The sequence below is a fragment of the Vombatus ursinus genome, unplaced genomic scaffold (assembly GCF_900497805.2).
Source record: "Vombatus ursinus unplaced genomic scaffold, bare-nosed wombat genome assembly UNPS02003292.1, whole genome shotgun sequence".
NCBI lineage: Eukaryota > Metazoa > Chordata > Mammalia > Diprotodontia > Vombatidae > Vombatus > Vombatus ursinus.
In genome coordinates, this window is record NW_020943070.1 from 7,573,101 (window position 1) to 7,600,656 (window position 27,556).

The window sequence follows — 27,556 nt, forward strand, 5'->3', positions numbered from 1 at the left end:
CACACACACACACACACACACACATATACAAATTCACAAAACAGATCTCTCTTTGCCTCCAAACTGCACCCTCAAGCTTTTTCCAAGTACTGACTTTAGATTCCTTTTTCAAGCCTGAAATCAGGACAGAGGAATGGGGCAAAGGGAATGCTGGGGAGAGGATGGTTGTATGTCTCTCCTTGTAGATGCCTTTAGGGCCCCCTTGTGGCTGCTTCCATTCTCTGGCTTCCCGAGTCCCCTTGTGACCCTTCCTGAGAGAGGCCATTCTCAACCTCTTTCTGACAGGCATAATATGAGTTCAGAAGTAAATAGATGGCAGTGGGTTTAGGAAATTCCATAGTTTTCATTTAACCCTTCCGGGGGTGGAAAAGCAGGACATATTTTTCAAAAGCTGGACTTAATTTGCATGACACAAGATTAAAGGCTTTAGAGCAGGGAAGGATCTTAAAAGACTTTATTTCATATTGCTCCTGCTACATAGCCTTTCATTGCATTTCTACCTAGTTTGCCAGAGAGGGCTAGAATTTATTAGCAGGGGAGGGGATGCCCTTGGGTAGCTTTTCCACATGTGTATTTTTTTTCTTTTTTTTCTTTCTTTTTTTTTGGATTCAGGAATTCTTCAGCAATCTATTGAATTATTCAAGATTCATGAGGGTATTTGGGCTTGGGAATTCAACAGCATTTACTGACTTTTCAAAAGAGATCTTTCAAATCTGGTATTTGGGTGATGTTTAACAGAGCATTCACCTTCCAGGAGGTGACTTCCTTATAGAAAATGTTTCATTTTGATAAAGATTCCCATCCTGCAGCATTCTGGGAAGCCAATAGCTTGAGGAAAAAAAAAGGAGAAGCAATATCCACTTTGGGATTTGGGTTATTGCCATTTAATTGATATCACAAAGGAAGCAAACAGTGAAGATGCTCATCTACTATTGTATGGCAGATTTGAAACCCTTTTTCCAATGTGTCTAACTGATGGAGTGGTATATCTTTCTTGAAGGGCACATAGCTTTTAATTCAGTTCAGTGTGAATTCACAGAATGCTAATTGACATAATGGAGAGTTTTCTATAATGGAATTTGAGAACTAAGAGCATTATTGGAGTTCATCTAAATCCATTCCCCTCATTTAGAGAGAAATTGAGGCTCAATCATGAGAGGGGATTTTGCTCAGGTCGCTCAGCTAATTAGCTGAAGAGTTGGGACCATATAGAATCTCAGAATTTTATGTTAGAGTTGGAAGGACCATCAAAAACTATAAGTTTAGAGCTGGAAGATACCTCAGCAATCGTGGATTTAGAGATGGAGGGACCTCTTACATTTTACAGATGAAGAAACCAAGAATCCTCGTGTGATAGCTAAGGTCTTCTAGTACTCAGAGATAAACCTAATATTTGACTCCATACCAACTACCAGAAGGGAAAGAGTCAGAAGACCTGGGTTCAAATTCTGACTGACCAATCTGTGGGCCTTTGCCAAGTCCAATATTCTCTCAGGGTTTTCTCATATGTAAAATGAAAGGAGTTGGACAGATGTCAACTGAGGCTAGTTCCATCTCTAGGACAATTATGACTAAAAGGTCTCCCCCCCACAACCTCCCTCCCACAAACATACACATCTCTGGGAAATAATTTCTTCTGTAAATTGGTGTGGTTGAATTAGGTGATTTATGAAGTCCCTCCTGATTCTAGGGGTATGATCCTAGAAATTTTTTTTTCTTCCACTGTACCAGAAGCTGGTTTCGTCAAACCCCTTCATTTTACTGAGGAGGACACAGGCTCAGAGAGGGACAGTGAACGACCCAAGGCCTCAAGGCTAGGAGGTGGGAGGACTTGGTTTGGAATCCAGCTCGCTTAGCTCCATGTCCAATGTCCTCTCAGCTCAAGTGCAGAGTTCCTGCAGCTCCCTACTGCTCGGTCCTCTGTGCAGTTCTTAGAGCTCATCAGACCACCTCACTTCACTCTTCAAATACAGTCCCTTCTCCTTTGCCCTTTGCTCCCTCCTCTTATTCAATTATTCCTTCCTCGCTTGTAAATTTCAAATCTCTTCTTCCCTCTCTGGGTCGCATCGCCTTTATTAATATGCTAACGTATTGCAATAATGCATTTTACACCACTAATGAAGTGAAGCCAACCGCCTGGATAAAAATAAAGCCCACATCCCTGTTTTAACTTTGTCTGGGTGGAAGAGGAGGCAGGCGAGTAAGAAGGGGACAGCGCTGGACATTCACCAAATAAATAAATAAAATAAAACATAAATGCGATCCCTTTGTTTTCAATACGTTCCGAACAGACCTCCCCTTCACCAGGAGAACCGAAACAACGATTGAGCCAAAGAGCCTTGACATTAAACTTTGACACTTTAATGGGCTCCGGGATATTAGATAATATTTTATCACATTATGCTCGGTGCTGCCAATGTAATGACATCAAAACAAGATAGCATCTCCCTCTCCTGCTCCCAGGGAAGAGCTAGCATCTTTGCTCGAAGAGAGATAAGGCAGCGGGCCCCGGGCGTCACCGTGAACTTGTCCCGCAGCTCCATGGCGCGCCTGGGCAAGGGTTTCGGCGTTCCCTTGCTCAACTGGCTCTCCCGCTGAGAGATCCCTCTTTGGGGAAGAAAGCTCTGGAGGGTTCCATAGGAGGGTTATGAGTGGCGATGTGAAAGAACTGAGACTGGGCTGCCACCGTGCCAAGGGTGTGGCGACCTGGGCAAAGGCAGGGAGTTCAGGTTGGATGGCGACACTCATAAGCCTCCAGAAGCCTCGGCTCTGCTCTTTAGGCAGGACGCTACTCTCCAGGGTGCGGTCCCAGAAATTGGGGGTCCCAGTGCTCCTTTCAGGCTCCTCCTCCCTCCGTAATAATATTTGATCCTCCTGGTCCCCGAATCTGCACTCTCAATCCTCACTCCCATCACGCCCAAAGGTCCCGGGGCTCTCTGGAGTCCGCGAGCTACAGAGACTGAAGAAGGAGGGAGATGGCCAGCCTGGCAGCCTGTTAGTTGTTGGGATTCAGGAGCTGGACGACCCTTTGCTGGGAGACCTCAGAAGCTTGGGGAGCGGAGCTGGGAAAAAACCTGGAGAGTTGGATCGGGAGTGTCAGCGTTTTCCTAGCCTTCCCAACTCGGAGCTGTCCCCCTAGCTTCTCCATTGCTCGTCGTGCACCTCCCAGGTTTCCCGAGGGGCCTCCTCCTTTCATCTTCAGCTTCCCAGACACCACCCTCTCTCCCTATCCTCGGCTTTCTCCCTTCTCATTCCACTCTCGCCCTGTTTCCGCCCACCCCCACCCCTGAGATGAGAGCAATTTCTGTCACCTAACCCCTTTCACCGGACACGGGTCCCAGCTTAGCTCTCAATGGATGCAAACTGAGCCCCTCTGGAGGTCTAAAAGGAAAGGGGGATATGGGATGCTTCTGAAGGGGGTGGGTAGAGCAGAAAAAAAAAAAGCTGGAGGAGGAGGCTATGAGGGACACAGGGTGTGGCGAGGGATGCGTGGGAATTGTTCCACTAAGGAGTGAACTAGAGAAATCCCAGCCCGCCCCCCCCACCTCATCTCTCTTCGGAAGTAGCCCTCCGAAGGAAGGATGCTGTCCAAAGCCCACTCTGGGTCTTCCTGCTGCTGTTTTCAGCTTTCGCCTATGTACGACAGAAGCTGTGATCCGAGGAGGAGGAGGAGGAAGAGAAGGAGGGGGAAAGAGGTGAAAAAACTTCCTCGCCTCCTCCTCTCTCTCTCCGGGAGCCTCGGCCCTTTGGCCAAGAGCTAGTGCGTGCACAGCGGGGGCTGTTTTCAGAAGCAGCAAAGGGAGCTCTCTCGGGGAGCCCGCAGAGGCAGCCAGCCGCCGTGGGCTGGCCCGCTGGTGGGTGGGCTTCCCCTCCACTGGCTTTCACGAGGTAGGCACGTAGAGCTTGAGCCACGGCAGCTGCCGCCAGGGAGCCTGGGGGGGACCCACAGCTCCCCAGCTTGCCCCCGTCAGTCCGGATCCTGCCCACGGGCTCCCCATTCCGGGTGTTGAGGCCGCTAGCTCGGCAGGGAGGCCGGAGAAGTTGGGGGCGGAGCCGGGGGGAGGGCGCAGAGGAGGGGGCCGGTCTCGCGGCCGCCCGGCTGCAAGCTCTCCCATTGGCCGGCCGGCCCTCTCCGCGGGGTCACGGGGAGCTGGGGGGGCGGGGGCTGCAGGCCCCGCCCCTCAGGGCCCCGCCCCACTCCTCCTCCTCCTCCGGAGCCGGCCCGGGCTTGCTGGTTTCCCCCCGGCCGTAGAGACACGACACAGACACACAGTCACTGCAGCTGCTGAGCCCGAGCCCGGGGCGCGCGGCGGCGGCGGCGGCGGCGGCGGGGCCGGGCTGCTCCGGGGACGCTCGGCGCGCACAGTCCGGGCACTGAGCCCCGCGGGGAGCAGCGGCCAGGCCAGCCCAGCCCAGCCCAGCCCAGCCCAGCCCAGCCCGGCGCGGCGGCCAGCCCGGAAGAGGCGCCCGGCCCGGCCGGGGCAGCTCCAGCCGGCGGCGGCTGTGCGCGGACAGTTCCCGGGAAGCCAGCCCAGGCCGGGGAAGCTCCCGCGGCCGCGGCCGAGAAGGAGGAGCCAGCGCTCGAGCGGGGGGCGGGCGGGGACGCCCCCTCCCCACTGTCCCCCCCTCGTCGCCCCGCTCACGGCGCCTCCGCTTCCGTGACCTTCTCGGGGTTTCACCCCCGCCCCCGCCCCCTGCCTCCTCTTCCCAGGCCGGGCGAGGCCCTCTCCTCCTCCTCCTCCTCCTCCTCCTCCTCCTCCTCCTCTTCCTCCTCCTCCTCCTCCATCTCCAGCTCCGGATCACCCTCCTTCCCGCGGAGCAGCGAGCGGCGCAGGCCCTGGGGGAGGGGGCGAAGAGGCCGGCCCGAGCCCGCCCGCTCCCCCTGCCCGCTCGCCTGCCAGCCTGCCAGCCTGCCAGCCTGCCAGCCGTCCGGCCCGGGCCTGGGCTTCCCTCCCCTCCCTCCCCTCCGGCCGGGGCCAGCGGGGGCCCGGGCGGGCGCGGCCAGCCTCCCCTCCCCCGGCGGCGGCGGCGGCGGCGGCGGCGTGGCCAGGAGCAGCGGGCAGGCCCTAAAGGGCACCAGCCCTCCCGGCCCTGGTCCATGAGGGAGCGTGCCCGGCGTGCCCGAGAGGAGTCCCACGGGCAGCAGCCGGGAGCCGCCGGAGGCGGAGCCGGGGCAGGGACCGAAGCCCCACCTGCGGCAGCAGCAGGACCCCGAGCGGCGGCGATCGCCGCTTCCTGGCCGCCTCGGCTGGCACCGCCTGGCACAGCTGCTCCGCGCATCCCCGGAGCCGGACTCACACCTCCTAGGCTAAGCAGAGCCCGCCGCGGATCCCAGCCGCCTTCTCCGCCTTCTCCGCCTTCTCCCGGGCGGTTCCAGCGGTCAAGGTAAGAACACGGGCACGACAGCGACCCGACTGAGGAGGACGCCTTTTACCTTCTCGGGACAAGTTAGGCAAACCTGTGGCTGTCACTCCAGAGCGTTGGTCTGGAGGTGCTGGACGGGCTTAATCACCGCCCCCTCCTCAGCTGGGAGATCCAGAGGGAAGTAGTTGCGAAGAAAATCCTCTCCTCTTCTTCCCCCCTTCTCCTCCTCTCTTCTCCTCTCCTCTTCCTCCTTTCCCTCCTACTCCCTCTTTTATCCTCCTCTCAGAGCCCCCAGATTGTTTTACAGCACGGTGCACTGCTCCCCCCCCACTCCTCTGGCACACAGCAGGGAGTGCCCCCTGGCATGCTGGTGGGCATTTATGCCTTTGGAAAGACTGGCTTACAAGAGTCCCCTCCTCCGACTGTGCAGGGCACACATCTGCCTGTCCTGGCATGATCCCGGGAAGGGTTGGGGCGGGGGGGGGGGGGGGGGGGGGGGGGGGGGGGGGGAAGAGAACTTTTCTGTTCTCCACGTTGCATAGACTACACTCGAATTAGATAGGAGTGGGTGGGTTAGTAAGCAAGGTATAACCGGGTTAGCACCCAGATCTTCCACCGAGCAGTTAGTCTGCGAGTAGCATAGTTATCACTTAGACAAGACGTCTCATTACTATTAGACAAAGCTGCTGCTGATGAGTTGGTCGATAAATAAGAGACTCAGGCATTCACAGTGTAAATGTCAGTAATTCCAAAGGGTTCAGGCGCTCCGAAGTTTGTATATACCATCTATTTTGTCCGTTGTGTGATTACCTGGCTCCAGCTTTTGTTACCCTCTGAAAAACGAACCTATAATCTATCAGCATAACCTATTCTATTTGGAATTGATTAAGACTGTGGGTTCTGCCTAAAACCATTTGATCTTAAATGGGTCTCTTAGACGGAACAGATTGTAGCCAGGTACTTGGAATCCATCGCCTGTGTGGCCCTCTTAAATGGGGATGGATTTTATTTTTCCCATCCCCTCTGCCCATGTTGTATCTCGGCTGAGCAGGTTTCCGCTGAATTCAGAACCCGTGAATTTTGTCACTCAGTCCATTAAAAGGATCTCCTCTGGGAGCAGCTTACATTTTCGGTGAATGTCACACAAAATTTTACAGTGGCTTATATAAGGGACCCAAGAGATTGTCCCTCCAATGCTGGCTTCTAGGACAGGTGAATGGAGGCGTTCACCTTTCCCTAGCAAAGAATGAAGTTCTGTAGGGAAATAGGCTAGAAGTGCCCTCCCCCCTACTTTTTAGACATTTTCCCCTTCTGGCTTAGTTTTCCCTCCATTTTTTCCCCCTCTGTCCACCATCAGAAGTGAGCTGGGGGGGTCATTCAAGAGACTAGGACAAGAATAAGGTGCCACCTTTTGGAAATGTGTGTGTTTACATACACACATCAACAAATAGACACTATAAATAACCTGGCTCCTAAAGTACATCCCAATTCATACTGTTAAGAGGCTCTGCCTGGAGATTTCTCATTTCTCCTAATGTATTTTTTTTTCTTTTTTGAAACTATAGTTGGCAGAACCAGAATTACTTAACCAAAAATTATAGAATCCAGTCCCATCACTGCCATACCATCAAAGAAATGGGCAGCAGAGGAGAAGACAGTGTCTCTGATCAGGGTATGCCCTAAGGGAGCACAAAGAAACGGGTTTAAAGGGCCCTAGGTTCAGAGCTGGAAGAGATCTTAGAGAATATATAATGTTATTCCAATCTTCTCATTTTGACAATGAGGCCTGAAGAGACCTAGAGACCTCAGACCTAGCTCTGAGGTCACTCAAGCCCTAAATGGCATAGTAGGGATTTGAACACAGATCCTTTTGATGATGTGAAGTCTGAATGGGTGGAGTAACTTCCTTAATTAAGTGTTCTCTTTTAGAGATAAACTTCTTATGTGTGACATTAATTTCTTCTGCTTGGAAATAGGGCTGGAGCCTCCAGAAATGAGATGCATGGTATTCTAGTCTCACTAATATTCTGAAAGTGCTTAAGCAGCATCAGAGGGTTGCTAAGAAGCTTTGCTTGGTCCTCTGTGTCTTAAAAATTCTTACAGAATAGGGGAGAATGCATCCATCTAATCAGTGCATTCTGTAGTCACTTTCACTAGCAGTATACTAAGGGGGCTAATTGTCTATTTCCTCACTGATGGAGACACTTGGCTCAGAGCAGTAAAAGCCTATGTTCCTTCCTGGTTTTCTTGGAGGTTCCATAGGTGTTTGGGCTCAAAAGGAGGCTTGGTAGTGATGGGCTTGAAGCCCAGGAAATAACAGCACAACTCAGCCTTGGTCTGGGAGATCTGCAATAGGCATTTGGTGCAAAGAGGCCATGAGAGGCTATGTGGTTGTTTAAAAAAAATGTGTGTGTGAATGTGTGTGTTATATAGATAGTGCTGTCCTTAAGTAGTAAAGGTAATAGTTCACTTTTATGAAGCATATTTAGCCTTCTAAAGCACTTTCCTCAAGGCCAGTCTCTGAACAAGGTAGTGTCAGTATTGATCTTCCTCATTTAAAGGCTAATTGACTGGTGGATTCATTTTACAGATGAGATGACTGAGCCTCAGAGAAGTTGCTTTAGGATGCCTGGATCCCATATGTAGGGCTAAATAGGACTTCACAGAACGCTTAGTCCCAACCTCTCCCATTTTACAGATTAGGAACTGAAGCTCCAGGAGAAACTTTAAATGACTTGCAGGAGATGGCATAGCTAGTGATAGAGACAGAAATCATGACTGTGATAGATCTTCTAAGGAATTCAGTCTTTTGGATTGTGGAACAAGTACCCGGCAAGGCCAACCTTGAAATTCTCACAGATTTTATTTTTATGATTGACAGTTAGGTCGGGCAATAGATAGAATGCTGGGGCTAGGGTCAAGAAGATCTGAGTTCAAATTCTGTATCAGATACTCATAAGCTTCACGAGCCTATACAAGGCACTTAACTTCTGTCTGCCTCAGTTCTTTATCTGTAAAATGGAGATAATGATAGCAAATACCTCCTAAGGTTGTGTGAGGATAAAACGGGGTAATTTTATAAAGCCCTTTGCAAACTTAAAGCATTATAAAATATCATATCATCATCCCTTGGCCAGTGCCGCAACTAGCATTTTTAGCTCCTGGGACAAGCTTCACACAATATGCAGCTCTTTAGGACAAACTCAGCTGAAAAGTACACTCTGAGACACCAGCCTCTAGAAACACAGTGAAGTTGAGGGTAGACATATGGATCTTTAATCATTCTTGCTAACTAGGTGCTAAATTAAGGGTTGTTAAAGGAATTTATGAATTGTTTTTGCTCTCTAAATTTTGATACCCTGGGCCAGTGCCCCAACTGTCCTGTCCTAGTTACATGGCTCTGCCCATGGGAACAGTTGTCCAGAGCACAAATTGAGCCAGTCCTATTTCTGAGCTCTAATTCTTATTCCACTATTGTGGGGACAATTTGTTCTTTTAGTGAAATGAAGATTTATCTGTCTGGTCTCTTAGAGGTGCTAGAGATGCTAATGAGTTAGTGTCCTAAAAGTGCTATTCTTTCCTCAGATAACAGAGCTACTAGAATAGCAAATGTTATTATTATAATGGTTGATGGCAAGATATGTGTTCTTTATGGGACACTTTCCTGTGGGATTCTGAGGGTTGGTGGGGTAAAGCACAGATAGTTTTGTTTGCCCATGAATACAGTCCTTTTAAGAACTCTACTATAAGCTAGTCTGACAAGCCTTGATTAATTTGGACTTGGAGTTTGGAAGACCTGAGTTAAAATCTTGTTTCAGATTTATAAGTTGTGTTAACCTTGGGAATCCACTTAAGCTCCTTCAGCCTCAGTTTATTCATATGTAAAATGAGGGAAGAGAACTTGATGGACTCTTCAGATTTCATCTAATGCTAAATTTGTGATCCATTGAAGGGCCTTTTATTGTTCTAGTTAAAATAGTAGTAGTGGTGGTGGTAGTGGTAGTAGTAGTAACGGTGGTGGTGGTGGTAGTAGTAGTAATAATGGTAGTGGTGGTAGTAATTATAATAATGGTGGTTGTGGTGATGGTCTTAGTAGTAAATAATGGGTTGAATTTCCACATGCAGAGGTGGAAGGGGGAGGCATTCCTTGAGTAGGGAAGAGAGGATAGGTAGGATGTGATTGATATCATAGCATCATAGATTGAATAATAATAAATAATAACTAACATTTATATAAAGCACTTTACAAACATTATCTCATTTGCTCCTCACAACAACCCCGGGAAGTAGGTACTATTATTATCTCTATTTTACAGATGAGTAAAATGAGACAGGCAGAAATTAATTGACTTGCCCAGAGTCACAGAGCTGGGAAATGTCTGAGGCAGGATTTGAATTGAGGTCTTCCCGACTCCAGGTCCAACACCCCATCCATCGTGCCACCTAGTTGCCTTTGTTGTAAAAACCTTCCAAGGTCATTTAGTCCAACTCTCTCATTTTCCAGACGAGAGACCCCCGATCTCGTGAGGTTGAAGTGACTTTTTGAAGGTTACACTGGAATGAGAGCCAGGTTTTGAACCTGTGTCCTTTCCATCCCCCGCCTCCTCCAAGGGATTCCTTGGACTCTTGGGATTAGCAGATCCCCGTTCTGATCACTTACTCAAATGGGCAGACGCGTATTTGGGGAATTGGTAGAGCGTGGGTAACATGGACAGCATCGATGATAAATGAGCATCAACTTTAATTCCTACCTAGGTTGTATTCTGGCTCAGTAGATTCTTGGGGCCGAAAATGTCAGTGAAATAATATACAGAAGGAGAAATTTCAAGAGTCATTTCTCTACAAAACTGGTATAAATAAATTGCTTCACTTGGGTAGTAAGGTATTTTCTCATGGTCTGCTCATATTTCCTTCTAGATAATGGGACTATTGAAATGCATGTAACAAGTGTGGCTGAGAGGAAGGAGTGCCAGATGTGCATCAGAAACACCCAGATTGGAGTTTGTTCTCCTGTGTGACCTTGAGCAAGTACCTTTACCTTTCTGAACCTCAGTTTCCCCATTAACCAAGGGGGATCATGATACTTACATTAGTTACCCCACCCCCAGGCCTGTGTTGGGCAAAGTGCTTCATTAAACCTTAAAGTGCTAAATTATTATCTACAAAATGGGAGTAATAAATACTTGTACTGTCTATGTTTAAGAGGATAGTGGTGTGAATTAAATAAGATATGTCTGTAAGGTACTTTGTAAGTGTAGAGAGGTGTTACTTAAGCTAAGCCTTGAGGTGCGGAGGATTTCAGCACACAGAAACCAAGAGGCATGCATAGGATCACAGGCCTAAGGCTGGAAGAATCCATCAAGCCCAAATTCCTTTGTTTAAAGATGAGGAAACTGAGGCCCATGGAGCTGAAATAAGCAGAGTAAGCATTTATATGGCACCTATTGTGTGTGGCATTGTGCTTCATACTTTGCAAATATCTCATTTGAGCCTTGCAACAACCCTGCAAGGTAGGTGCTATTACTATTCCTTTTCTAGAGTTGAGGAAACTGAGGCACACAGTGGTTCAGTGACTTGCCCAAGGTCCCACATAATAAGTGTCTGAGGCTGAATTTGAACTCAAGTCTTACTGGTTCTAGCCCCAGCACTCTCCATTGTGCTGCCTAGCTGGAGACTTATCCAGGGTCACACAGATACTATGTATCAGACCTAGGATTTGAACCGAGGATCTCTCATTCTAAATCTATTGCTCTTTCCAGTGTATCTCCTGAGTGAGTTTTTATGGTTTGTTTTATAATTATGAGCATATACTCTATGTGTATGTGTATAGACATACATATAAACATACATATATATGCATGTCATTGGTCCTCTTTGAAAGTGAAGGATGAACAATATGCATATTTATGTGTATATATACATGCATACACATATGCATATAAATATACATGGATATATGGTGTGTATACAGGTATACATATACTATATATAGATATATATACTCTATACACACACCTATATATGTATGTGTCTGTATATGTATGTATATGTGTGTGTATATAGGCATATATATACAGAGAGAGAGTGAGAATGAAAAAGGTCTTTAACTCAACCCTATCCTTCAGTCTCTCCTCCACATATTTGCCAGTTATTTTTCCAAAATTGTAGGTGTGACCATATCATACACATCCTCCTCACCTCCCAATAAACTCTGGTTTTCCCCTATTGACTTTTTGCTAAATATAACATAAGGCAAGAGTTGAACCCAGGTCTTCTTGGCTAAAACTGAGGCTCTCTATAAATTATGCCAGTCTGCTCCTATTATTATTTTATGTCTGAAGTTTGGGAAACCTAATGCTCTGGGTCCCATAGCTAATAGGTGTCTAGAGTTGGGATTTTGAACCACAGTCTTCCTAACACCACCAACTCATGGGAGATGGATGCGGAACGTTGTTGGTAAGATCCAGGATAGTCCAGTGTTGCCCAGAACCTAGCTGTGCTTCATGCCTCTACAAATTCTTTCCCCCTGCTTCTGTGCTTTAAAGGAAAAAAAAATTATTAGCAAGGCAAATAGAGAAAAGGTCCCTTATCAGCCATAACTCTGCCCTCTTGTGTACATGAATTACATCTGGGTCTTTCATTACATGATTATGCAACAGTGGGGAACTGACGATGCTGTTTGAGAAATGATACAGTAGAAAGACTTCCAGACAGCTCTCTGCAGAACAAATTCCATTCTGTACCATTTGCTTCTCGGTGGAGTTATGGATGTTTCCAGCACAGCCTTGAGTCCTTTTGGTTCAGTTGATTGACTTTTGGCTTGAACTTTCTGTAACAGGTGGCTGTTTTCAGGGTGAAAGGGAACAATTTAAGAAGAGAGATGTGGGAGGGTGGGTCATAGGAAGAGGAAGCACAGACAGATTTAGTGAGGGGGGGGTGAAGCACTTGGGCTGGGGCTCGATAAGAATAGTCATTACAGCTCATAGTCTTCCTGGCCTTGGAGGACAGGATGGGGGCAGAATTTGACTTCATCTAAGGAATAACTTCCTAGTAATTAGAACTAGCTAAAAGTGGGATGGGTCATCATTGGGGGATCGTAGGGTCCTCATCGCTGGAATTCTTTGGGTAGATGCTGCACAAACATTTGTGTGGGCCTTGGTGGTACTTATTTCTATGCAGGTTCAGGCTGTGCTAGATGGCCCCTGAGACCCCTTGGGGCTCTGGGCTTCTGATTTATAAAGTAATTCTTCAAAGTCACAAAATACATTATTCCCAACAAGCAAGTAAACGTGTGGGGAGTGAATGGGGCAAGGCAAGGTAAGTTAGCTTAATTGAAGTCAATGATTCAACAGCTAGTTATTAAGTACCTATTAATTACAAGGCTTCCCCCCTCCCCTTTTTTACTTATGAGCTGGTGGAGGCTGGTAATAGAGGTGAACCTCAGTACAGAACTGAGGAGCCTGTGAATTTTAACCTTTCTTTATTACTGAACTTTGGGTGATGCTCATAGGTGCAAAGATTCAGAGCTAGAAGAGATCTTTGAAGTCACTTAGTGTGATCTCTGCATTTTGTAGAGGATAAAACTGAGACCCAGTGATGTAAAAGGACTTGCCCAAGGTTACACCATCACTTTCACACCCAGGATTTCAGCACAGATATTCTGATTTCAAATCCAATGCTCATTCCATTATACCATGTGCCTTTTGTGCCACTCTGTCCTCTATGCCTTAGGATGTTAGAAGAAAGGAAGGAAGGGAGAGAGGGAGAAAGGAAACAAGCATTTATTAAGCACCTAATATGTGCCATGTATTGTACTAAGCATATTAAAAATATTTTAAAAAATATTTCACTTGATCTTCCCAACAGCCCTGGAGGTAAGTGTCATTATCCTCATTTTACAGTTGAGGAAATTGAGGTAGGCTTAGGCTAAGTGACTTGCTCTGGGTCATATATCTAGTAAGCATCTGAGGTTGAATTTTAACTCAGATCTTCCTGACTCCAGACTCAGTGCTCTATCCAAAGTGCCACCTAGTTGTCTAAGAACTGGAAAGGACCTTTCAGAAAAGCAGGGCTTGGGTTTAACCTTTTGAGTGTGTGTCATGAACCCTTTTTGCAGTCTGGTGAAGTCCATGGGCCATTCTTCAAATGTTTTTAAACGCAGAAATAAAATACATAGGATAACAAAGGACACTCAATTATATTGAGTACATTTACCAAATTAGCTATGGAAAAAAAGAGTTCATAGATCCCAGTCTGAGAACCCCTGAGAAGACTCAGTGAAAGCATCTTTGGGACCATTCTGGTACATCAGGGATGATTTCGATTTCATTCTATTTGCTCACGGTTTTGATTTCTTCCCTGAGGACTTTACATTTTCAGGAATTTTCATTCTACATAGATTGTGGTGTTACAAGCATTAATTCTGGTAACATCTATTAAAATGTTCTTAAATATTTATGGCTATAAATGGGTATTTATGAAATCTCCATGTTGTGTCCATCAATTCATTGTCAGCAGTTCTGTCCCTGATGATTCTCTGATTCGAGTACAGTGCTATTATTTTATTAACCCATACTTTCGCCGCAACTGAATGGAAGGAGGTGTGTCCTAGCTCATTGATAGACATATGCTATTGTCCAAGAGAATATACTTTGAAAGGGTAGCAGGATGAAATGAAAAAAAAATATGAAATCTTTGGTGTGGTGGTGATAAGTTCTGTGGAAATGTGGAACCCGTTAGGACTATTCAGATTTATAAGACCATCAACTTTCAAGCAGCTAGCAATTGCTTGTTAACTTGGAATTTATTGGGAATCCCTGTGGCCCTGTGTTGGTTGTGGGCAGCAGTAAGATCCCTTGCCTAAAGCACTCATCAGCCCCGATACTGAGTGGTTTTCCTTTAATACTGTGATAAAGCTGCTAATTGTTTGAGGATCAAACAGTTGGCTATCACTCTAGTCATCCTCCAAAACCCAAGATGGAAATTGGAGCAGGTTTATATTTGTGTCTGGAATCATTGTATGTATAACTCACTCAATCTCAGAACAAGAAGGCACACCAGAGAGCATCAGACTTTGTGAATCAGGGGAAAGGATGTTGACTTTGGTGTCAGAAGACCTGAGTTCAAATCCTAGTGTAGCCACTTGTTTCCTGTGTGGCTTCAGTAAAATTACTTGACCTTTCTGGGCCTGGGTTTTCTTACCTGCAAAATGAGGGGCTGGATGAAATGATAATGATGATGTTGATGATGATGACAGTGATGATGACTACGACTTATAGTTCACCTATGGTAGTGTTTGCAAAGTTTTGATATACGTTATCGCATTTGAACCTGACAATAACCCTGCAAATTATCTATCATTATAGAGGTGCATATATATCTACATACATATATATATGTATATACATATACACATATACATATGTGTGTGTGTGTGTCTTGCAGTGGATAGAGCACTGAGCCTAGAGTCAGAAAGACTTGAGTTCAAATATGGCCTCAGACATTTATTAGCTATGTGTCCCTAGGCAACTCACTTAACCCTGGCCTCCTTCAGTTTTCTCATTTGTAAAATGGAGGTAATAATAGCATTTCCTTCCCTAGATTGTCATCAGGATAAAATTGATAATATTTGTAAAGCACATTGCCTGACAACATAGTAGGTATGGAACAGTTGAGGGTCAAAAATGTTAAGTGACTTGCCTAGGGCCTACGTATTTGAGATAGGATTCAAATTCAGGGCTTCTGGACTTCCAAGTTAGGAACTGTATTCACTATGACACAGTCTTCTCTCCTCTCTCCCCTCTCCTCCCAAAGTGATACAAAGGATGTTGGATTTATCATCCAATGAGGGTTCATATCATAACTTTGGACTGAGGTCACTTGTAGCTCTGAACCTATGATCTTCTGATAAGTGACTATCTCTTCACGAGAAGAAATCCAATAATGAGACCACTATGAAGGGTAGAACATTTTGAAACCACCCCAAAGACTGACTACATGAGAATCAGTAATATAGCAATAGAAGGCAAAGACAGGTATAGTGGGGGAAAAAGTTGATGCAGAGCCAGAGGACCTGAGTTCAAATACTAATTCTGCCACTAACAACTTGTGTGACCTTATTCAAAATATCCTTTCTGGGCCTTCATTTTCTCATCTGTAAAAAGTGAGGAAGTTGAATTAAATTAAGGTCCCTTTCATTTTTGAATCTATGATGCTAGTTACTGATAATCATAGGCCAGGGCTCTATCCAGTTGGGTAGTCTAAAAAGATAATATCCTTTTAGCTTCTCTTATCACATTAATATTTTGCTTTGTGGACCCAAAAAAGCCAGAATATGGTTTACCAGGAATGTATTTTTCTGTCTTTGAAGTATTGAATTCATTCGTGATGAAAAGTCTGCCTGTAGATAAATGCTTACATACTAGCAACATGGAGTTTTCAAAAGAAGAAATTCAAACAATCAACAACTATATGAAATTATACTCCAAATGATTAACAATAAGAAAGATGTGAATTAAAGCTAGTTTTATCTTATATCTGGAAATAGTTTTGAAGTGGTAATGGAAGACACACCTGGTACATAGCAGACACTTAATAAATGTTTATTAATTGATTGGATATGATGGATATGATTGATCTTTTAAAAATAATTCTCCTAGAGTTGATTATGTGGCAGCCACTACTTGGTTATTTCAAACATTGTACTTGCCCTGTTGGTTAACACAGTTCATTCTGTGCTGGTAGGATAGCCTTACTTAAAACAATGCTAATTATTCAGTTGAGTGAATACCTTGAGGCAGGCCAAATAAAAGAGGGATGAAGCAGGCCCATGCTAGGCCTGGATTCTTCACTGCCCCAAATGGACATGAATACACATGAGTGTTATATACGCAACTATGGAATGCATGTGATAAGCATTGAGTCTATGGCTAATCCGATTACTTCTCTTACCCTGTAAGCTATTCATGAAATACTAAAGTACTCAGGGGACTGACTCTACCACAATGGGAAGATTCTCTGTGGAGAACGATGAGAACAAGAATCCTTCAGAATGAGAAGGTGCAGATGAGGTTGTAACCTCTGCTAGTTACTAATGCTGAGGACGTTGCCATCTACAATTGTTTAGGAACAAAAATGGATGCAGTTAAACCTTGAATGGGAGAGGTAGCATGGTACCCTTCCCAACAAGTGGGCATCCATCCAACCTTTGCTGGAAGATCTCTATTAAAGGGGAGCCCATTCTTTTCTGAGGCAGCCCATCTTACTTTGGGTTGCTCTCATTGATAGGAATTGCTTCCCTATATCCATAAATCTTTATCTCTATAATTTCTACTCAGAAGACCTTAGAGACTATTTAATCCAAGAACCTCTCCATTGCTCATACCTTCAACGTGCTGTTGTGATGGATGAGGAGGAAATGAGACCCAGACAAGTGAAGTGACTTGTCCAAGGTCACATAGCTAGTTAGTGGTACTGCCAGGACTAGAACCTAGGTCTTTTGAATTTTATTTTCCTAGGGATTCATGGACTTTTTTGAACTATGAAAGTGATCTTCTAGTCACAGTGGGTCTGATTTTGCTGTAAGTTAAACAACACCCTGGTTTATTTACATTTATTTCACATCAGTAAGCTTTATTAAAGACTTGCCATGTTCCATGCACTTTGCAAAGCATTGGGGAAAAGTGAAGAAAAAGATAGAGAAGAAAAATAAAAGGAGAGATAGAAAGATAAATAATACAAATGAAGAAAGAGGAAGAAAGAAGGAAAGATAGAAAGAATATAAAAGGAAGGAAGGAAGAGAAAGAGAAAGTGAGGTAAAGAAAGAGGAAGAGAGAGAAGAGGAAGCAAGCCAGGAAGGAAGAAATAGAAAGAGAGAAAAAGAGAATGAAAGAGAGAAAAAAGTGGGAGAGATAGGAATAGAAGGAAGGAAGGAAGAAAGAAAGAAAGAAAGAAAGAAAAAGTTTCTGTTCTCAAGGAGCTCACATTACTTTGGAGAGTAAAATATGTAAATAATTATTTATACACTTGGCAATTTAAAGAGTGAGAAAACACTAGCAACTAAGAAAGCTAGGAAAGGTTTCCAATAAGATGTCACTCTTGAGTCAAGTCTTAAAGCTAGGGATTCTAAAAAGTTCAGGTGAGGAGGGAGTTTATTCCATGTACTGTATAAAGGTTTGGAGGTGGGAGATGATATACTGAGTTGAAAGAACATTAAGGCCAATGTGGCTGGAGTACACCGTACCTGAAAAGGAGTGTGTGTGTGTGTGTGTGTGTGTGTGTGTGTGTGTGCTCGCATGCACCCATGCAACCCCTTGCATGGGGTGGTAGGATTTCTGTTCTGTATGAGATTTAATATATGTCTCCAACTCACTGGGAGTCATTTCCCCCTTTCTGTCATTCCCTTTTAAATCCAGCTACCACAACTTGCAGAGGCAAATTTTCCTTTGTGCATCAGCATCTTTAATAGACTTGAGCTTTCACCTAGGAGTCTGAGGCTCAGCGGCTGCTGTTGGGGCCAGTGAAAGGGCATGGTTGATATTGGATAGTGCTTGTAGTAGTTTTTGGTGCACGCTTCGGTTGTTGGTTCAGAAGTGCGTGCTGAGGGATGGGGAGGGTACATAGCTCTCAGGCTAGAAGAGACCACCTGATCCATCCCTTTGATTAATCAACATTGAAAGTGAAGCTCAGAGAGATTAAGTGATTTGCCCAGGGTCACATAGCTACTCAGAAAAGGGATTCGAACCAAGATCTTCCTGACTCCAACTTCAGGCCTCTAGCCACATTACCATGCTACCTCTTCAACAGAGAAGATATTTTTTTTTGGGACGGGGGTAGCAGGACATTCTTTTGAAAATGAGGAAAAGCAATGATTCAGCACACCAAAGTCTGTCTGTGCAGTTTTTAAATATATATTTTTAAAGTTTTATTGCTGTCTCTTTTTATTACAATCACCCCCCCCCAAACAAACAACTCAACATCTCTTGTGGGGGGGGGGGAGGTAAAACTAACCAACAAAGGGGCAGTTACATGACACATTGGATAGATAGCTGGTCCTGGAGTCAGGAAGACTGAGTTCAATTCTGGCTTCACTCACTGGCTGTTTGCCTCAGTTTCCTCATTTGTAAAACGAGCTGGAGAAGGAAAGGGCAAACCACTCCAGTATCTTTGCCAAGAAAACCCCAAATGGGGTCATGGAGAGTCAGACAGGACTGAAATAACTGAACAACAACAACAACCAACATACGGACTGTGCCTGTTAGTGTGTGCCCCATTATACACTCACAGTCCTCCCCTGCCTGCTTTTTTACCAAGAGGAGAAAGTGTGTTTCATTTTCTGACCTTCAGGACTGAGATTACTCATTGTATTTAATTGATGTTCAGCTGTTCTTCATTGTTGTTTTTGTATATATTGTTATAGTTATTGTGTATAGTCTTGTGGTTCTGCTTCCCTTTCTGCATCTGTTCATATGAGTTTTTCTGTTTCTCTGAATTCTTCTATTAATCATATTTCAGTGGTGCAGTAACCTTCCACTACATTCCCATTCTAGTGTTCATCTCAGTTCCTAGCATATAGTAGCTACTTAATAGATGTTTATTGACTGACTGACATATCACACTTTGGTTAACCCTTCCCCAGTTGATGAGCAGGAACTTTGTTTCCAGTTTGCTCCCACACAACATCATATGCAGGTCTTTAAAAAAAAAAGTGGCTCTTATTTATTTCATACTTTACCAGTATCATGGCCAGCATGGTGTGAGAGAAAACCGCGTTGAATTTGGAGTTGAGGGAGGTGAGTTTGAATCCTGATGTTACCAACTTTTCTCCCTGTGTGACCTTGTGCAAGTCACTTGATGTCTCCAGCAGCCTCAGTTTCCTCATCTGGAAAGTGAGAGGTTTGGATTTGGCAGCCTCTGAGTTCTCTTCCATCTCTAACATAATAATCCTATGCACAAATTAATGCAACCTCTACCTTGCATAAGTCAATGCTCAATACATATTTGAGACTGATTTAACTCATCCTTGGCTACACAGCCAGGAATTGGCAAAGCTAGGTTTTTTTTAACTCCATGTGCAGCACTCTTCCCCCCATACCATGCTCAAAAGATCATAACAGATCAACCTGGAAAGTGGGAACCTTTTACCGTTTTCCCTGCAAGGAAATCTCTTATTCAAGGTTAAGATGTGCATGGGTACATACACACACACACACACACACACACACACACACACACGACTTAATTTTCAATTTAAACTGTCATAAGGGAATATGGAACATGAACAAACAGGAACAGATGTGTGGATTTTTTTCCCCTTTAGCTTTAAACTTTTGAAGATTGTCTTCTTCCAGATTCAAAGTAGCTTGGGGGTAAGCCATGGATGAGAATTCTGGCCACTCCAGAATGGGTGGTAGCGTCTTCTCTGCCTGAGAAGCCTTTTCCTTCTGCAGAGTGTTTGAGTGTGTGTGGACATATGGCTACCTCATCATGGAGTCTTCATGGATGATGAGCAGAGGAGCCTGACCCTCCATCCACCAGGGCTTTCTGCCCCTTTCTTTTGAATGTACAAAGAGGTGGCTAGATGGTACCCTTCGCAGAGTGTTGGATTTGCAGCCAGGATAAGTTGAGTTTGAAGCTGGCTTCAGACTCTTGCTTATCTTCAACCCTGGCCAAGTCACTTACCCTTTGTCAGACTCAGTTTCCTCATCTATAAAACAGGGATTATAATACAATGAAACTCTTAGACTTCTTTAAGGATAAGTTAACCTGTCTCCAGCTTCCTCATTTGTAAAATGGGGATGATAGTAGAATCTATCTCATGGGATTGTTTTGAGGTTCAAATAACCTTTCTCAGTCTCAGTTTCTTCATCTGGGAAATGGAAATAGTAATTGCACCTATCTCCCAGTGTTATTGAGAGGAGCAAATGGGATAGCAAATGCCAAGCACTTGCAAACTTTAAAGTGCTGTGGAGATTTGGGCTGCAATTATTATTGGTATTTTGTATCTTCTTGACACGGTGGAATTTTCTTTGACAACTTAAATATCTATAGCAGATATTTATGGAGCACCGATTATGTCCGTGATCGTGGAGGATTGATGAAATCTTCATTTCTGGTTGTTATAGGATGATCCCTAATGAAGCCCTGCTCTGATTCCTTGTTGTGGGCTTGAGGTTACTTTAATTTTGAAAACTGCCTCAGATCAACACAGCACCTGGCACGTCCTTTCCTACCTGACTGGAAGGATTTGAAGTATCTGCCTATGCTGGCCTGGTTTGTTTCTGTCCTCTGAGCACCTGCTGAAGGTGAGAAGGATTTAACACATTGACAACAGGTGTTTATTCTCCTTCCTTCCCTCTCTCCCTCCCTCCCTCTCCCTCTTTGCCATGGCAATTCATGGGACTATCTACCAGGGCATGATCTTGATAGAGGGAAGAGACAGTGTTTCAGTCTATAGCAATAGAGAGAAGGCCCACAATGAGGAAGTCACAGATGTTTTGAAATATTCAAGAACTCTCAAAGGCTATTTGCTCTGTTTCTTCTACAATGTATCCAATATGTATTTGCTTGAGTTTGAATCTTTGCATAATTTTCATTTGAAGACAAATACAATAAAGCACAGTATTCTAGCATGTTAATGAGAACTTAGGACATGGAGCATAGAATGGCAGAGCTGGGAGGGGCCTTAGAACAGGGGATGTCAGAGCTGGGAGGGGCCTTAGAACAGGGGATGTCAGAGTTGGGAGGGGCCTTAGAGTTTATCTAATTCAACATACCGTTTTTACAGTGGAGGACACTGAGGTTTAGGGAAGGTAGGTGATTTGCCAAGAGCACACAGCTAGTCAGCAGGACAGTCCAGACTACCAGTACGTGATGGTATGCCAGGGAGTGCCATTGAAGACATGAACTGCTATACGGTTTCAGAACAGATCAACCATCTCCAAGGGTCTGTGTGGACTAGGTTGCCATCCAAAGCCCATGAAACTTTCGTATCATAGATCCAGAGATGGAAGGGACCTGAGGGGGCATCTAATCAAAGCCCTTCGTGTCCTAGATGTAGACAAAGAGTTCAATAGGGATTAAATGACTGGGTCAAAGGCTCACGGGCAATAACAGCGACAGGATTCAAACTGAGATTCTCTGCTTCTCTGTTCTTTCCTACTACACGATGCTGTGTTCTTTCTCTCCCTCCCCTCTCCTACCCTCTTTCTTTAGATGATTTTATTTGAACCAAAATTCACTCAGAGACATGTTATTATTTACAAATCATCTTCTACTTTTTGATGTGCCAATCTCAGAAAGCCTGTAAATGGTCTCAGTGGGATGGCTTGTTACGAGGGTTTTCTTCTTCTCCCGCCCTTTTTTTTTTGTGTCCCCTCCCCTCACATGTCTGTTCTGCCCACTCAAAAAATAACAAATGGTCCCTTTGGGGATCAATAAACCACCATGGTCATCTCTTGATCTTTGCAGAGAGACCTCAGAAAATTTGGCAAGGCTCCTGAAGGCAAAGACCAAAGCTTGCCCACTGAGTCACGTGGGGTCAATCTTGGGAAGCAGTTTGATGTTGGGTCCGTTCTTGCCTTCCTGGCATGGCCATCTCAGCTAAGGTTAGATAAGAAAGGCCCATTTTATGTTAGTCCTTCTCTTACCTATCTTCCTTTACGACTCTTTGGTATTTGTACATTCAGAATTTAGGAAACATGTTGTATTTCAAAAAAAAAAATATCTCCTATCGGTCCAATTATAAAGCATCATTTCCTCCCAGTCTCATATGTACCAAACCTGAATGTTCTTAAAAAAAGGAAGAAAATGAAAGTGATGGAAGAAGAGAAGAGATGAAAAAAATTCAGTTCAGTGAGCATTGATAAAATGCCTGTTGTGGGCAGAGCACTGTGCTAGTGAGGGATGGGAAGGGGACTAGGATTGTATTGGTACAAGAAAGTCCTGGGTGAGGAAATTCTGTCTATCCGTTCAGGGTAGCGCTTCCTCTGAAACTTGTAGTTTGTTTTTTCTTTAAAGCAGTTGGGGTTAAGTGACTTGCCCAGGGTCACACAGTCAAGCATTTGGTCTGAGGCCGAATTTGAACTCAGGTCCTCCTGACTTCAGGGCCAGTGCTGTATCCACTGCGCCACTTAGCTGCCCCTGAAGCTTATAGTCTTAAAGAGTTCCTAGAAACACAGAGAATTTAACTTCTCTGGGGTCACACAACCAACCTGTGTCAGAAATGGGACTTGAATTCACTGTAGTCTGGGGGTGGGAGATTGTATGGCACAGGTAGCTGTGAGAGAGTGTTGGATGTGGGATCAGGAAGAGTTACTGGAGTTCAGATTGAAGACACACACACACACACACACAGAGACAGAAAGAAAAGAAGGAGGGAGGGAGGAAGGGAGGGAGAGAGAGAGAGAGAGAGAGAGAGATGATGGATGGGGTGGGAGGAAGAGCCAGAGAGAGAGTGAGAAAGAAAGGGGGTAGGGGGAAAGGGGAAGTGCTAGGTTTGGAGTCACAAAGTTGTTGTTCAGTTATTTCAGATGTGTCTGACTCTTTGTGACCTCATTTGGAGTTTTCTTGGGAAAGATACTGGAGAGGTCTGCCATTTCCTTCTCCAGCTCATTTTACAGATGAGGAAACTGAGGCAAGCAAGGTTAAGTGACTTGTCCAAGGTCACACAGTTAGTAAGTGTATGAGGCCAGATTTGAATTCCAGAAGATTCTTCCTGACTCCAGGCCTGGTGTTCTACCTACTCCGCCACCTAGCTGTCCTCAGCTCTAATTCTATCTCTGACAAGTACTAGCTTTGTGACTTTCATCCAATCATTCTAATCTATATTTGGCCTTGGTGTCTTCATTTGTAAAATCAAAGGGTTGCTGAGTCTAGATGACTTCTGAAATGCCTTCTAGCATTAAACCTATGAATTCAAAAAAAGTGTGGTGACATTGGTTATGGAAGACCTTGAATGCCAGGCAAAGGATTATACTTGCTCAACTTTTTTTTTTTCTTAATGTAAAAGCTTCAATACTTCAAGGATCTGAGATTTCATTCCCAGGGGGTAACTTCCTCTGCTGATGCAGATGATAATTCCAACATGCCTTCCTGTATTTTTCTATATCTTCACATTTAAAACAAATAATCATAGTTGGCCAACCAATGATGAGTCTAATTGTTGGATGGAGAGCTGTGCATCTTTGCCTTGGTGGACCCATACTTGAATTTTTTTTTATCTTGGTAGAAACTTCCAGAGACCTACTCTTTAAGAACCTTTATGCTATGAACAAGCAATGAAATTTTAAAGAAAGCGTTAAAACCCAACAAAAACCTATCTCAATTAATAAATTTTTGTGCAATTTTGTTCATTGTTTTTCAGTTTAGTACAATAGGTCTGGGATCTCATCCCCCTACTGAGGCAGATAGCCATACTATTCCATCCTCTGCCACTCTTGGCCCAAGGCAAATGTTGCTACTCAACATACTAGAGACTTTCCTCAATTTCTGTAGACATTGACGAATGCCAGTGAATCACACCAAATTCAGTGATATCTCATTTTAGAGGATACACACACACACACACACACACACACACACACACACACCCCTATGTATATTCCAATATATGTATATGTATATATACACACACATGCACATACACATACATACATGCATACATATATACATATGTGTGAATATCCTCTTTTTAGACCCATGGGGGCTTAGTCTGAATATTGACCAGTCTCGTTTTGACACTTTGAATGGGTCACTTCAACTTAGTGCCTTAAGCAACTCTCAGGCTAGTAAGGGAAGAGGTGGTGATCTGAATTGGTAAAAGGGGGTTTCTTCATTGGAAGTTTCCTGTATCAATGAAATGTATGGTCCCATCCTAACCAAGCAAGCAGGCAAATAACAGCAAACAAACACATTTACTTCCTGGCTGTGTAGCCTGAGTACTTAACTTAACCTCTCAGTGCCCTGGTCACCTTTGCTAAGATTATGTTTCTGAGCAGGTCCCCACTTCTATTTTAAGAGGGAGTTTCTTTACCAGTTAAACTTATACTATAATTTAATAAACATTTACCAGTGTCCAAAGCCTGTATGTAGAGGATGAACGAATGGTGATGGAGGGGAGAATTATTAAGGCTATAAGAGAAGAGCTGTCATCTAAGCCTTAGATATGTGAAAGTACAATAAGAAGGGCATGAAGTGCTATGTTCAGAGAAATCAGTCATTCAACAACCATTTATTAAGCTCCTGCTGTGTGTCAGGCACTGTGCTATGAGCTGGAGATGCAAAGAAAGGCACAAGACAGTTCCTGCCCTCAAGGAGCTCACAATCTAATGGGGAGTTCATATGCAAACAATATATACATACAAGATCTGTAGGAGAGGCACTAGCAGTGATGGTAACTGGGAAGGCCTTCCTATGGAACATGGGATATGAGCTAAGTCTGAATGGAAGCCAGGAGGCAGCCATAGTAGAGCATCTTTCTGGCTAGAGGATCAGGGAAGCCTTCCAGGAGGTGGTGTGATTTAATAGGAAGAGCCTTGTACCTAGAATCAGGAGAGAACTGGTTATAAATCCCACCTCTAGCCCTTACCATCTGTGACTGTGAATGAATCACTTACCTGGCTTGGTTGAATGTGGCAGGGGTGGGTGGTGCTACCCTCCAGTTATATATCTTATCAGTCTCTTTGTTCTGAGTTAATTATTATCTTCTGTTCATTAAACCATTGCTCATAGGACATGGTTTAAGATGCCTTCCTATCCTGGTCACTGTCCTGACTAACTAGTCACAAGCATCCCAATGTGGCCTAACCAATATGGAACCCACAGGGTTTGTCATCTCTCTCATTTTGGTCTCTGTGTTTCTATTAATGCTTTCCCAGATGACATTCATATTTTTGATGGGCGTATCATGCTGTTGACTCATATTAAGCTTCTCATCTTTTAGAGCTTCTAAATTTTATTTCCACATATATTGCTGCTATTAAGGCAAATCTTTCCCAGCTCCTACCTGTGCAGCAAGCATATAATCTCTGATTAACTTCATCTTTCCCAAATAATTAGCCAGGGTTTGCATAGACTTGGTTTCATGCTGTTGGATTATTGTGTTTTGGGGATGATATCATCGTCAGGCTGTCAATGCCCTCAGGTAGGACAATGCTGATAAATACAGGATATTACAAAAGTCTTAGTGTAGTTTTAAACTATTAAAGCTTAAAACTGCATTAGGACTTTTGGGACATGCTGTACAGAAGGCTGGCTCTTCCTTCTCCTTCACCACTCGTATTCAATTAGTTCCAATCCAATGCAGTAAACATTTATTAAGTGCCTAGGATATGCCAGATACTGTGTGCTAAGTGCTGGAGATGCAATTCTTAAAAAGAAAGTCCTGCTCAAGAAGAGCTTAGAATTTAAAGGGGGAGGGAACACACAACAGGAGGCAGGAAAGCAGAAGTGGGGTGGGAGGAGGGGACAGGACACCGAGGGATACCTGCCCATAGGAGCATCTTGTTCTATGGAGTTAAAACGAGGCAAGGCAGCAGATGGAAGATGAAGCAATCCCAGAATCCAGTTTCTGCCCTCTATAGAGGAAGGCAATGGGAGGAGTTTGGTACTCTGCCCTTCTCCAGCCCTCCAATCAGAAGGAAGAAGAGGCAGAGGCAGTCAGTTGCCATATTGTATTAATACTCCCCACACATCCATTCCCTTTTCTCCACTCTCATATCTACAGCACTACTTCAGGCCCTCATCACCTCTTACCGGGTCAATGGCCATAGCCTCCTAATTGATATCCCTGTATCTCCCTCCCCTATCCTTCTCATCCTCCATGGACCTTCCAAATGAATGTTCCCAAAGAACATTACTCCCTTGCCCATGAACCTCCAGTGGCTTTGCAGGGCTTCCAGGATAGAGCTCCACTGTTTGGCATTTCAAGGCCATCATCATCCGCCTCCATGATCTCTTTCCAAGATGATCCCATATTATTCCTCCAACACAGTCTGCCCTGAAGCCAGACTGGCCTCCTTGCTCTTCTCCATCTCAATATTTCATCTCTTGCCTCCCTCCCTTTATACAACCTCCTCCCCTCCCTCTTCACTTCTGCCTTTTTGAGTTCCTAGCACCCTTTGGGCCACCTTCTACAATAGCCCTTTCCCAATCCCCCAAGCATCACTACTTCCCCCTCAAATGACTTTGGATTTATTTTTTATTTATTTTGAATGGACTTATCAGCAAACATGTTTTCTCTGCTACCGCAACATAGTTCATGTTTAGCCCTTTAAACACTTTGTATTATAATCTCATTTGATTCTCGCAACAAGCTTGTGAGGGCATTGCTCTTATAATGGCCATTCTACTGATGAAGAAACTTACTCTTAGGAGTGGGTAACATAACCCAGAATCACACAGCTGGGAAGTGTTAAAGGTACAATTTCAACCTAGGTTCTTCTGGATTCAAAATCCTATTCTACTCATACTTAGAAGGGGTCTCTTTGTGTCCCTGTGATTTGTTTCATTTTTGTATCTTCAATACCTGGCAAATAGAGGGCCCCTAATACTCACTGATCAAATTGTGAATAAAACTGACTTCTCGTCTCTATTAACTTTTATTGTATTATAATCAGCCTCTCCAGAACATTTTGTAACATGATTCTGTCATCCAATTTCTCTCTCTCAGTTTGGCATCATCTACAGATTTGAAAATCATGCTCTTTATGCCTTCATCCAAATCTTGATAAAGATTCAACAGAATAAGCCCTAGGACAGAGCCCTGTAGCACCCCACTAGAGACTTCTCAGTTGCTGTTCTTGAGATTTTTGGAATCAGAACATGATAAATTAATCCATCATAAATGAGACAAAGAGGAGATTAAGAATGTGGATTTTTTCCTTTTTCTTTTTCTGTCTCTTGTCAATATGTTTTTTTCTTCTTCTTCTAAGTATAAATATTCATTGGTTTGATTTTTAGGTTTAGGCAAAAGGACTTTCTTTACTTTGATTCTTGGCCTGGACTCTTGGCTTGTAATGTCATTAGACCCTGGAAATCTACAAGAATGGAGTCCAGATATCCACTTGGCAGGCTTATGTTAAAGGTGGATATCTGGGTTGGACTAGATTGTAGGATTTCAAGATGGAAACTTTGGCTTCATCTAGTCCAACTGTCTCATTTTACCAGGATTGGAACTGAGGCCCTGAGGAGGAAG

At 44.3% G+C, this 27,556-nt stretch overlaps 1 protein-coding gene across 1 annotated transcript in view; it reads left to right on the forward strand.

Moving 5' to 3' along the window:
- Positions 1–5,288: 5,288 nt before the first annotated feature.
- LARGE1 (LARGE xylosyl- and glucuronyltransferase 1) overlaps positions 5,289–27,556 on the forward strand; it is a 608,081-nt gene continuing 585,813 nt past the window's right edge. Inside the window, exon 1 of the mRNA XM_027873579.1 lies at positions 5,289–5,385. The gene's annotated coding sequence lies outside the window, so the exon portion shown is untranslated. The remainder of the gene's footprint in view (positions 5,386–27,556) is intronic.